At 40.1% G+C, this 13871-nt stretch overlaps 1 pseudogene; it reads right to left on the bottom strand.

The window, feature by feature from the left end:
* Positions 1 to 7051: 7051 nt before the first annotated feature.
* Positions 7052 to 8538, bottom strand: LOC145714094 (tubulin alpha chain-like; annotated as a pseudogene).
* Between the last annotated feature and the right edge of the window lie 5333 nt (positions 8539 to 13871).

Raw genomic sequence — 13871 nt, 5'->3', positions numbered from 1 at the left:
TATAGCCTGCATTTAGACTCGCCAAATGTTAATATTTGACCGTATTTGCTTTCTCTGTTTCCAGACTCAGCAATAATTATTGACATGACTACATAGAATTCCACGTTTTAGACGACCTCAGATTAAAAAAAAATTCTAACATTTATTTATTTTTGATAGAGAGAGAGCGAGCAAGCACGGGAGTGAGCGGGGAGACACAGAATCCAAAGCAAGTTCCAGGCTCTGAGCTGTCAGCACAGAGCCCAACAGGATGGCCTCAGATTTTTGAGCCACTCCTATGTTATTGGATGTTTGGATGTGTCCAGTTTTTTTCTGTGGTTAACACCCAGGATGGGATAACAGTCTTTGCTTTCATATTTTTGTATAATACCATGATTATTTCCTCATGATAAATCTCTAAAAGTAAAATTATTGATCTAAAGGATGTCACTGCATTGTAAACCAAGTATTGACAATTGTACACATATTTCCAGTAACAAACTTCCTCATCTAAGCTCTACATCATTGGTTTGCTGACCTTTGATGTTTTTCTACAGCCTGCAGTCTAAGAACACTGGTTTCACTTTTTTAAATTCTTGAAGAAAGTAAAAAGAATATTTTGTGACATGTGAAAATTCTATAAAATTCAAGTTTCAGTGTCCAATAATAAAGTTTTATTGGAACACAGCTATACTCATGTCTGTGGATGCTTTCATGCTTCTAGTGGTAGAGTAGTTGCCAAAGAGACCATATGGCCTGAAAACCCTAAAGTATTTACTATCTGGCCTTTTATTTTTTTTAATGCTTATTTATTTATTTTGAGAGGGGGAGAGAGAGCCAGAGAGAGAGAGGAAGAGAAAGAATCCCAAGCAGGCTCTGCGCTGTTAGTGTATATAGTCTGACGTGAGGCTCGATCTCATGAACGGTGAGATCATGACCTGAGCCTAAATGAAGAGCTGGACGCTTAACCGACTGAGCCACCCAGGCGCCCCACTATCTGGCCTTTTATAGGAAAAGTTTGCCAACCTCAATCATGTCAGCTCTATACAACCATGTTAATCACCAATACGTATGCTGGAGCTCTAAGTATGTGGGCCTACCAAGCTTCAACTGGTGACCTCTCACCTGGCTTACGGATACGGGTGTTTTCAGGCTGGTGCTTCTGGGAGGTATGAGGCCGACACTGTCTGTCATCTCCATTTGTATTTTCTCTCCCTCCCAGCCAACCTCCTGCCCACAAGCCTCCCCCAGCTTTGACTTAGAGATCTCTGTCTTGCCCTTACCTAGGAAGAGCAAGAAATGACTGAGGCCCAGATGAATTAGGGCTAAACTCTTGATTCACTGCCTCCTTTATTTTCCACTGGGTATTTGGAACCCGTTAAGAATACATCTCATAAAATTGAAAAATAAAAGTAGGCTCACAAAAAGTATAAAGCAAGTAGAAAATTAACGTCAGGGGAAATTGGGATGTAGGTATGAAATTCACTTCCGTGCTTAGCTGTGAATTTGTCTCTAATCTTCCTACAGCAGTAGCAAAAAGGGAAATGAGGTTAGTTATGTGACGGGTATTGCCCACGAGGAAAAAGCATACCAGTTCATTGGCAGAAGGATATATTTCATGCCATTCACCAGGAAACAATAAAATTAGAACTCTCCCTCACTTCCTACACTAAAATAAATTCCAGGTGGATTAAAGATTTAAATGTAAAAATGGAACCATCAGTGTGCTAGAAGGAAAAAATGGGAGAACATTTTTTATTATTATCTTAGAGTGAAGTCCCTTCTAGTCATGACATAAAATTCGGAAGTCATGAGAGAATATATTGACACACTGTGTTCATAAATTTTTTTGTTGCTTAGAAATATTTTATTTTACATAGACTTATCAGACCATAGACTAATGTTAATAGCATCATTATTCTATGCAATTTAAAAATACATATAAATATACTGTATATCTAAAGTGATTAATTTAACCAGTTCCCTGTGTAGACATTTAAATTATTTAGTTTTCCTGTATCAGAAACCATAAACATGCTTTTGGCTAATCTCTATGTATGAGTCTAATTTTTTTATTAATTTTTTAATGTTTATTTAATTTCAAGAGAAAGAGACAGAGCAGGAGTGGGGGAGGGGCAGAGAGAGAGGGAGACACAGAATCCAAATCAGGCTCCAGGCTCTGAGCTGTCAGCACAGAGCCCGATCTGGGGCTCGAACCCACGAACCGCGAGATCATGACGTGAGCCAAAGTTGGCTGCTTAACCATCTGAGCCACCCAGGGGCCCCTATGAGTCTAATTTTTAAAACGTTTTTTATTATGGAATCTTTCAAACATATACAAAAGGGTAAGGAAAAGTGTAATAAATCCCCATGAATCCATCATTTAGCTTCAAGAATTATCAACATACAGCAATCTCATCTCATTTATACCATTCCATTGTCCTCTCTCACTTATTGAAGCAAATCTCAGATATGATACCATTTTATCCTTAGATAATTCAGTGTGTACTTCTAAAAGATAAGCACTCTTTATAAAAACTGTGGTTGTCTCATGTTTAAACCATATGTGTGTTGTAGAAAAAATTGGGAATAGTAGATAACTGTGTTAGTTTTCCATTGCTGTGTAACAATTTACCCATCGTGTTCATAAAATTAACGTATGCAGGGTTAACCTTAAAAACCCTGAGGCCAAATGGCAGATTGCAAAAACAAAAACAAAAACAAAAACAAAAACAAAAACAAAAACAAAAACCATTTGCAACAGATGCAGTCAATGGCTGGTTAATTAATACGTAAAGTACTACAAATCTATACAAAAGCCCAACAATTTAGAAGAAACAAGACAGACACAATTCACAGATATGCAAATCACTTTTGAATACATGAAAATGTGTTCATGCTCGATCATAATAGAGAAATGCAAAATAAAACATGTGAAATGCTGTTTTTCATCTACAGGGTGGAAAAGAACAGAAGGGTTTGTAATATACTGTTGGTGTCACAGCTTAAGTTCTTCAGGAAGCAGATACTGACATGGGGGTTAGAAGTCCAGGTCTACAGGGCATCCGTGAAAGAAAAAGGGGCAAAGCAGGATTGAGCGGAGGGACGTTCAGACCATGATGCCAACCTGACAAACATGGAGTTCAACATGGATCTCAACATGGAGCTCCAGAGCAAAGATTGCCCGTTAGGGGAGTCCCACCTAGTCCTTTGAATCTCCTCATTGCTCGGTCATTGCCTAGAGACAGCTCTGAAGATAGCTGGACCCTGGTGTGAGAGCTGAGGTGAAGCCCAGTGGAGCTAACTGGAGACTGACTCTCAAGCAACCCCGCTTCTCACAGCTGGGCCCTGAGCCCTTCCCTGAAGAGGAATCTGAGAAGCTCCTCTCCACGTTGGCTGCGGTTGACAGGCATGCGGGGAGGCTAATACTGTTACATACTTGGGGAGTAAATACAGAAGTACTTTTTAAAAATTTTACCTTTCTTGGGGCCCCTGGGTGGCTCGGTCAGTTAGGCAGCCGACTTCGGCTCAGGTCATGATCTCACAGTCTGTGGGTTCGAGCCCTGCATCGGGCTCTGTGCTGGCAGCTTGGAGCCTGGATCCTGCTTCCGATTCTGTGTCTCCCTCTCTCTCTCTGCCCCTCCCCTGCTTGCTCTCTGTCTCTTTCTCAAATAATAGACATTAAAAAATATCTTTTTAATTTTACTTTTCTTTATTGTGGTGAAACACACGTACTATAAAATTTACCATTTTAGCCATTTTTAAGTTTACTTCAGCGGCATTAAGTACGTTCACATTTTTGTGTACCCATCACCACCATCTGTCCCCAGAACTTTTTCATCTGGAATATCCTTTACCAGTTTAAAGTATACTTACTTTTTGATCTATGAATTCTGCTTCTGGGAATTCATCTTACAGGTATATTAACACCATTATGTATCAAAGTATTACCGGAGCACGCATGGCAGCGTTGTGTGTATAGCAAAATACTGGAAACAACCCAAGTGTCCATGAATAGTGGATGGGTCTAATTAATTAAGGTACATCTATACAAAAGAACATGAACAATTTGCCAGAAAGTTGTGATCCGGTGCCTGGATGTACCTAACAACATGACCTCAAAATAATACGTTTTTAAAAATAAAATTCTTTTTAAAAAAAATTTTTTTTAATGTTTATTTATTTTTGAGACAGAAAGAGACAGAGCATGAACAGGGGAGGGGCAGAGAGAGAGGGAGACACAGAATCGGAAACAGGCTCCAGGCTCTGAGCTGTCAGCACAGAGCCCGACGTGGGGCTCGAACTCACGGACCGTGAGATCGTGACCTGAGCCGAAGTCGGACGCTTAACCGACCGAGCCACCCAGGCGCCCCTAAAAATAAAATTCTAAAATGTCTTTTACTAGTTCTTGTCAGCCAGGTCACCTAGCAAAAACTTCTCTCTGTCTTTGTTTCTCTAGGAGCATATTTTTGTTTCATTAAAATTTTTTTTCTTGTTTAAAAATAATTACAGCTTCACCAGGATTTGGAAAGATAGCACAGGGAATTCCTGTACACACTTTGCCCGGTTTCCTATAGTGGTTAAATCGTATATAACTATAGTACAGTGTCAAACAAAGGAAGCTATCTGACATCAGCCCAATGTGTGTGTGTAGCTCTGTGCTCTTTTTTACTATGGGTGCACATTCGATGAACCTCTACTACAATGCAGAAATATCCTCTCACTGTAATGATCTGCCTCATGCTACCCTTTTGTAGTCACCCCTACCCCTCTTCCCGCTATCCCTAACTCCTCACAGCCACTACTCTGTTTTCCATGTCATAATGTTCTATACTTTATAATTCCTATAAGTTTGTCATTTTGAGCATGTTTTTTTTTTTTTTTTTTTTTAATTTTTTTTTTCAACGTTTATTTATTTTTGGGACAGAGAGAGACAGAGCATGAACGGGGGAGGGACAGAGAGAGAGGGAGACACAGAATCGGAAACAGGCTCCAGGCTCCGAGCCATCAGCCCAGAGCCTGACGCGGGGCTCGAACTCACGGACCGTGAGATCGTGACCTGGCTGAAGTCGGACGCTTAACCGACTGCGCCACCCAGGCGCCCCGAGCATGTTTTATAAATAGAATTATACAGTATGTGTCCTTTTGAGATGCACTCTTTTTTTTTTCTTCTCACTCAGCTCAACACTCTGGAGATCCATCTAAGTTGCAGGTATTAATAGTTTCTTCCTTTTATCGCTGAGTAGTATTCCACTCTGTGCATGTATCACAGTGTATTTAACCATTCACGTAGTCCTCACTTGGACATTTAGGGTGTTTCAAATTCTTGGCTAGTACAAACAAGGCTGCTATGAACGATTGTGTACAGGTTTTGTGTGGACTTAAGTTTCCGTGTCTGTAGGATTAATGTCCAGGAGCGCAACCGTTGGGCTGCAGGAGAAGTGTATGTTGAATTTCTTTAAGAAAATGTCAAACTATTTCCTAGAGTGTCTGTACCACTTTACATTCCCATCAGCAATGCATGAGAGATCTAATATCTCCTCACCCTCACTAGCATTTGGTGTTGTCACTGTTTTTTTAATCTGTTCTAATAGATGTGTAGTGATATCTCATTGTGGTCTTAGTTTTTATTTCCCTAATGGCTAATGATATAGAACACATTTTTATGGGCGCATTTTACCTATGTATATCATCTCCAAAAAATTATTTTGGGGGCGCCTGGGTGGCTCAGTCGGTTAAGTGTCAGGACTTCGGCTCAGGTCATGATCGCGCAGTTCGTGGGTTCGAGCCCCGCGTTGGGCTCTGTGCTGACAGCTCAGAGCCTGGAGCCTGCTTCGGATTCCATGTCTCCCTCTCTCTCTGCCCCTCCCCCGTTCATGCTCTGTCTCTCTCTGTCTCAAAAATAAATAAAAGTTTAAAAAAATATTTTTTTTAATTTTTAGAGAGGGAGTGTGTGTGTGGGGGGGGGGAGGGAGGGGCAGGGAGGGAGAGAGAGAGAGAGAGAGAGAGAGAGAGAGAGAGAGAATCCCAAGCAGGCTCTGCACTGAGTGGGGCTCGATCCCACTACCATGGGATCATGACCTGAGCCAAAATCAAGAGTTGGATGCTTAACCAACTGAGCCCCCCAGGCAACCCTGTATGTCATCTTTAAATTTTTTTTAATGTTTATTTATTTTTGAGAGAGAGAGACAGAGCATGAGCAGGGGAGGAGCAGAGAGAGAGAGGGAGACACAGAATCCGAAGCAGGCTCCAGGCTCTGAGCTGTCAGCACAGAGCCCGACGCAGGGCTTGAACTCACAAATCGTGAGATCATGACCTGAGCTGAAGCCGGATGCTTAACTGACTGAGCCACCCAGGCACCCCCTGTATGTCATCTTTAATGAAATGTCTCTTCATGTCCTTTGCTTATTTATACATTATATCAATGGAATAATACAGTATGTTACCTTTTGGGATGGATTTTTTCACTCAGAAGTCCCTAGAGGTTCATCCAAGTTGTTGTATCAGTAGTTCAATCCTCTTTATTGCTGAGTAGTGTTCCATGGTGTGTATGACCATAGTTTAACCATTCACCTGTTGTAGAACATTTGGGTTGGTTACCATAAACATCAGGGGACAGGTTTTTATGTGGACATAAATTTTCATGTCTCTGGAATAAACACCCAAGAGTAAAGTTGCTGGATCCATGTTTAGTTTTATAAGAAACTGCCAAACTGTTTTCCAGAGTGGCTGTATCATTTTACAGTCCCACCAGCAATGTATAAGTGACCCAGTTTCTCTGCATCCTCCCTAGCATTTGGTGTTGTCACTATTTTTTAAAATTTAATCATTCAGCTAGGTGTGTGCTGATATCTCATCATGGCCTTAGTTTGCATTTCTCTGATAGCCAGTAATATGGAACGTATTGTCACATGCTTGTTTGTTATCTGTATATCCTTTTTGGTGAAATGTCTTTTTACATCCTTTGCTCATCCTTTTCTAATTGGATTGGTTTTTTCCCCCTTTCTTAAAAACCTTTACTCTGAGACTCATGGAAAAATCTGACAGGTACACATGGAAAAGTAAGACATGATCACAGTTAAAAGTGAAGACAATCTAACCAGAAAGGTTTAATGACTGTCAGCTAATGTTGAAGCTAAAGTTCTGAGTGTGACATGCTTTGGGACTGAGAGAAATGGTAATTAGTATTCCTCTCCTTCCTCTTCACCCTCTCCTTCAGTAGAATCCACACCAACCTCCTCATAATCCTTCTCAAGGGCAGCCATGTCCTCACGGGCCTCAGAAAACTCTCCTTCCTCTATGCGCTTACCCACATACCAGTGAACAAAGGCATGCTTGGCATACATCAGGTCAAACTTGTAGTTCAGGTGAGTCCAGGCCTCAGCGATGGCTATGCTGTTGCTTAGCATGCACACAGCTCGCTGTACTTTGGCCAGGTCTCCGCCAGGTACCACAGTGAGAGGCTGGTAATCAATGCCAACTTTGAAGCCAGTGGGACACCAGTCTACAAATTGGATGCTGCACTTGGTCTTGATAGTGGCAATGGCAGCACTGACATCTTTGGGAACCATGTCGCCATGGTGCAACAGGCAGCAAGCCATATATTTACCATGGGGAGCGTCATATTTCACCACCTGATTGGCTGGCCCAAAGCATGCAGGTGTTCATGGTAGACTTCTCAGCAGAGATGACAGGGGCATATGTGGCCAGAGGGAAGTGGATGTGGGGATAGGGCACCCGGTTGGTTTGGAATTCTGTTAGATGAACATTCAGGCCTCCATCAAATCTAAGGGAAGCAGTGATGGAAGACATAATCTGGCTAATAAGGCAGTTAAGGTTAGTGTAGGTTGCACGTTCAATACTGAGGTTTCTAAAACAGATGTCATAGATGGCCTCATTGTCTACCGTAAAGGCACAATCAGAGGGCTCCAGGGTGGTATGGGTAGTGAGGATGGAGTTGTAGGGCTCAATCACAGGAGTGGAAACCTGGGGGGCTGGGTAAGTGGAGAACTCCAGCTTGGATTTCTTGCCATAATCGATGGAGAGATATTCCATGAGCAGGGATGTGAACCCGGAACCAGTTTCCCCTCCAAACCTGTGGAAAAACCAAGAAGCCCTGAAGACCTGTGCACTGGTAGGCCGATATCCGAATTTGGTCCAAGACAAGGTCAATGATCATTTACCTTGATCACTGATCCTTGCCAGTGGTGTAGTACCCTCAAGCATAGTTATTGGCGGCATCTCCCTTGCCTGTGGTGAGCTGCTCAGGGTGGAAGAGCTGGCGGTAGATGCCAGTGAGAACTTCATCAATGATTGTGGGTTCCAGGTCTACAAACACTGCCCTGGACACATGCTTGCCAGCACCCGGCTCACTGAAGAAGGTGTTGAAGGAGTCATCTCCCCCAGGGGTCTTGTCACTTCGCATCTGGCCATCGGACTGGATGCAGTGTTCCAGGCAATAGAGCTTCCAGCAGGCATTGCCCATCTGGACACCAGCCTGGTGAACGTGGATGGAAGTGCACTCACACATAGTGGCTATGGGTTAGCAGGCGCAGGAGACAGGAGTAGACACTGGGTCCCAGATACTGTCCTTGACAGGCTAAGAGTCAAGGTAAGTAATGCAGTAGTTTGTTTGTTTGTTTTTTAACTGTTGAGTTTTGAGAATTCTTTGTATACGCTAGATACAGGTCTTCTGTCATATATTTGGTTTGCAAGGATTTTCTCCTAGTCTTTTTGTTCCTTTTTAAAAGGATATTTTTTCTTTAATTTAATTTTGATGGCTGAGCAGAGAGAGGGGGACAGAGGATCTGAAGCCAGCTCTGCACTGACACCAGGGAGCCTGAGGCGGGGCTCAGACTCACGAACCATGAGATCACCACCTGAGCCGAAGTCTGACGGTTAACCGACTGAGCCACCCAGGTGCCCCTCTTTTTGTTCTTTTAAACAAAGCAACAGGTTTTAATTTTGAAGTCCAATTTATTGATTGCTTTTTCTTTTTTGGATCATGGTTTTAGTGTCATGTCTTCACAAAACTCCCATGATTTTTTCCCATGTTTTCCTCTAAAAGTTTTGTAGTTTTATGTTTAAATTTACAATGTTTTTTAATATTCTTTTTTTTAAGTTTGTTTATTTTGAGAGAGACAGAGCGCGAGCGGGAGAGGGACGGAGAGAGAGGGAGACACAGGACTCAAAGTGGGTTCCAGGCTCTGTGCACAGAGCCCGATGTGGGTCTCGAATTCACAAAACTGCGAGATCATGACCTGAGCTGAAGTTGGACGCTCAACCGACTGAGCCACCCAGATGCCCCATGTGACTTCAGGTGTTCTGTCTTCCTTTCTGATGTTTTGCAATGTATATTATAAATTGTAGACAGTATTTCAATTTGTGGTCTTAAAAATGAATTGTAATTTCTTTCATTTTTGTATTTTGTCATCTGTAATGGTTATACACAAATACTTCTTTAAGTTATTTTTATTTCTGTTTTTGTTAGTTATGTTTGAAACTAAGCGCTACAAAAAAAAATTAGCAGTCCATCCAAAACTTGCTTTTAAAAAAAGTCTGCCAATATACTCCTTTGAAAATTTGACTTTGTTAAGTGATTTTTAAAAATCAGTTTTTGTGAGAGCATAAAAATAGCAATCATTTGATTTTATAAAGTAAAATATTTCGGATTACCGCCAAACAACGTTCAAAAGCAAATTTGTTTATGGATAATACAAAAGGGTTATTTAGAATCATGGACATATAGGGCAGTGACCACCGGGTATAATACATAGTAGAAAGATATGCTTACTGAACTATTAATTAGTCTGCTGAATTCATGCTAATCAAACTGAATTATCAATATATCTTTATAACTGGGTTCTAATAGATAATGGGCATAATTTAGTTAAGTACTATACAGAATGTTAATAATGAAGCTAAATATTTAATGTATGGATTTATATATTCTGAACAATTCTCTATGGCCCTTTCTCTGTAAGAGGTTGAGAGAGTATACATTTTAGGCTTTGAGAACCATCAAAAGACATAGAATGACTGAATGGATGAAAAAAGCAAGACCCATCTATGTGCAGCCTACAAGAGACTCATTTCAGACTGAAAGACATCTGCAGATTGAAAGTGAGGGGACGGAGAAATATCTATCGTGTAAATGGATGTTAAAAGAAAGCTGGGGTTGCAATACTTATCTCAGACAAAATAGACTTTAAAACAAAGACTTTACAAGAGACAAAGAAGGACACTATATAATAATAAAGGGGACAATCCAACAAGAAGATATAACACTTGTAAAGATTTATGCATCCAACATGGGAGGACCCAAATACATAAAAACAGTTAATAACAAACATAAAAGAACTAACTTATAGTAATACAAAAATAATAGGAGACTTTAACACCCCACTTACGTCAATGGACAGATACTCCAAACAGAAAATGAAAAAGGAAACAGTGGCTTTGAATGACGCACTGGACCAGATGGATCTAATAGATATATTCAGAACATTCCATCCTAAAACAGCAGAAGACACATTGTTTTCAAGTGCACTTGGAACATTTTCCAGAATAGATAACATGTGAGGCCACAAAACAAGTCTCAACAAACTAAAAAAAATCAAAGTCATAATGGAGAAACATGTGGAAAAGACTTAGAAGCAATAGTCAGTGCAGTGGCATTGAGAATTCCTAGTGTCCGGAGGGGAGCCTATATATATATCATTGCCCACTAAGAGCAATCAGGGATCCTTTGCAAAATGAGTGATTTTAGGACTGTAGAAAGAAATGTGTGAGATGATATCAGACCATCTTGTTATTCCAGCTAGCCAGCAAGTTTTCAAAAGCTACTATAGTCATGTCAAAAGAACTCAGAAACCAAATGAAGAAGCTTCCACTGGTGAAAGATGGGACAATTTGAACATCATTAGGGATAACTGCAATGGTTTGAAGCACATTGAATATGTTTAAATCTAAGAGTTCATATTGATACAAAAACAACTCTTAGGTCACATTTGGAGATGCTCGTAAACCAGTTCATTAATTTAAAATTTGCTTAAATAAAGAGGAAGAATCAAACATTTATTCTGCTGTTCTCGTATGATTTTTTTTTTTACCAAAGATAACAGAATAATTGATGAGAGAAGAGTTTTCTTAATAAAGGTGTTTTTCTAACAAGTGAAGAAGAGTGATAGAAAATCATTACTTTGCGAACCATTTTGAGTTAGTGTAACTAGGCAATAACCACCAGTTACTGATAAAATCACAAAAAATGACAATCTAACATCCCAACCTGATGAAAGCACATTGGTCACACCACCTCTGAAGCATTTGTGACAAAAAGTTGAATCAGAATCTTATCAATAGATCAATTTACCAGAAATGTAGAAAACAGAGGAACATGTGAACTAACACCATGGGATGCATTTGGAAATTCATTCCAAGTACATTAATTTTGAACTTCTTCAAGACTATCTCTTCTCATCAACAAATACATGCAAGGAGGGATAAAAGAGGTGGGTAAGTACTATAGATTAAGAAATGTAAGAAAGCTATCAACCAACCAGAATGTGAGAGCCTTATCTGTATCATGATTCAAACAATTCACTTAAAAATGTGTGATACATGGAACACCTGGGTAGCTCAGTCAGTTAAGTGTCTAAGAGTTTGGCTCAAGTCAGAATCTCGCGGTTCATGAGTTTGAGCCCTGCATAGGGCTGTCTGCACAGAACCCACTTCAGATTCTGTCTCCCTCTCTTTCTGCCCCTCCCCCGCTTGCGCATGCATGCACTCTCTCTTTCCGTCTCTCAAAAATGGATGAACATTAAAAAAGACTATGATACACTTGGGGAGATTTGAACACTGGATATTTGCTGTTAAGCTGGAATTGTAAAATTTTTAAGTGTGATAATGATATTATAGTCATTATTTTCAAAGACATCCTTATGTGGGGGAGTAACATTAAATACACATGGTGTCTGGAATTTGCTTTGAAATAATCCAGGGAAAAGCAAGCAGGGATATAGAAAAAAAGTCCACACCTTGTATCGGTTTCCAGTCATAACAGTTTCCTCCCTTTTTATTTATTTTATTTTATTTTATTTTATTTATTTTTTTCCTCTCTTTTTAAAATGAAATTGATTTCGTGGAGAATTCTGGTCATTGGCTCTGTAGAATGTTCCACAACCTGGATTCAATTGACTTTTTTTCATCATGGAGCCTTCTTTGTTTTTTAACATTTATTTATTTTTTGAGAGACAGAGATAGAGCATGAGTTGGGGAGGGGAAGAGAGAGAGGTAGACACAGAATCCGATGCAGGCTCCAGGTTCTGAGCTGACAGCACAGACCCTGACACAGGGGTCGAACCCACGAACCAGAAGATCATGACCTGAGCCGAAGTTGGACGTTTAACTGACTGAGCCACCCAGGTGCCCCCATCATGAAGTCGTCTAATTTGATTTCCCATTATTCGTATTTCATGTAAATGTGACCTATATCTGGATGCTGGATTAAATTTAGGTTCAATTTTTTTTTTTGTGGTCATTCTTCATAGGTGGTGTTGTGTGCTTCCCATTGCCATGTATTCTTGTTGACAGACATAACGTCTATCATCTGATCTTTAGTGATGCTAAGATTGATATGCAGATTCAGGTGATACCAACTAGGTCTTGAGTTAATGGGTAATTGTTTACAATATTCTATAAATGTTTTAAAGTAAATGTTATCTGTAGTTATTTCTCCCTTTTCATTCTATTTTCAGGATGCCTTTTCTCTCCTTTTTTTTTCCTAATTAGCTTTGGTACATGTTTACCTTATTAAATTTTTCAAAGAATCAGAATGAGCTCATTGTTCTTTAAAATATATTTTATGGTTGGAGCGCCTGGGTGGCTCAGTCGGTTGAGTGTCCGACTCTTGATATCTGCTCAGGTCGTGGTTTTGCAGTCGTGGGATTGAGCCCCGCATCGGGCTCCATACTGAGCATAGAGCCTGCTTGGGATACTCTCTCTCTCTGCCTCCCCTCTCTCTGCCCCACCCTCAAAATAAATAAATAAACATTTAAAATATTTTTATGATCGTGGAGAAAATAGTACAATGACTCCACCTTGTACTTACCATCCAGCTTCAATAGATATCAACCTTTTGCCAGTATTTGAGCTGAATTGTTTTTTAAAAAAACAAACCTTTAATTTGGAATCATTTTAGATTTACAAAAAAGGTGCAAAGATAGTAGGAAGAGTTTCTGTATAACCCTTGCTCAATTTCCTCCATTATTCAAGATCTTACATTTCCATGGTATATTTTTTGAAAATGAAGAAATAGTGACACATTGCTATTAATGAAACTCTACACTTTATTTGGATCTCACCAGTTTTTCCCATTAATGTCCTTTTTCTGTTCTAGAATCCAGTCCAGGTACCATACTGCATTTAGTTGTCATGTCTCCTCAGTCTCCTCTGGTCTGTGACAGTCTCTCACTCCCTCCTTGTTTTTTGTGACCTTGGCAGTCTTGAGGAGTACTGGCCAGGTATCCTGTAGAATGTCCCCCAGTCTGGGTATGTCTGATGTTTTTCTCTTGATTATACTAGATTATGAGTATGAGGAGAGGGATAACAGTAGAAGGTATTTTTGGCATGATGACTCTTTAAACACATATTGTCCTGCCTCCCTCCATCTTGGAAGAAGACTCAAGTTCTGCCCTCTGCAGATGGAAAGGGCCAAGAACTATTTGGTTCCAGCACCTCCTGGTTAGGGTAAGTTGAAGTATATCAACATCAAAAATCTCTCCTGAGATTTTGTAAAACTATGATATTCTAATTCTTTCTAATGATTTGGGGATTCAGTAACAATTTTTGAGCAAACCAGGTCTCAATTTATAGTGCTCTGTGAAATGGTTATG

Source organism: Panthera onca, chromosome X (assembly GCF_046562875.1).
Source record: "Panthera onca isolate mPanOnc1 chromosome X, mPanOnc1 haplotype 2, whole genome shotgun sequence".
Taxonomy (NCBI): Eukaryota; Metazoa; Chordata; class Mammalia; order Carnivora; family Felidae; genus Panthera; species Panthera onca.
Note: the sequence above shows the minus strand (reverse complement) of the source record. Positions and strands in the feature narration are given on the sequence as shown.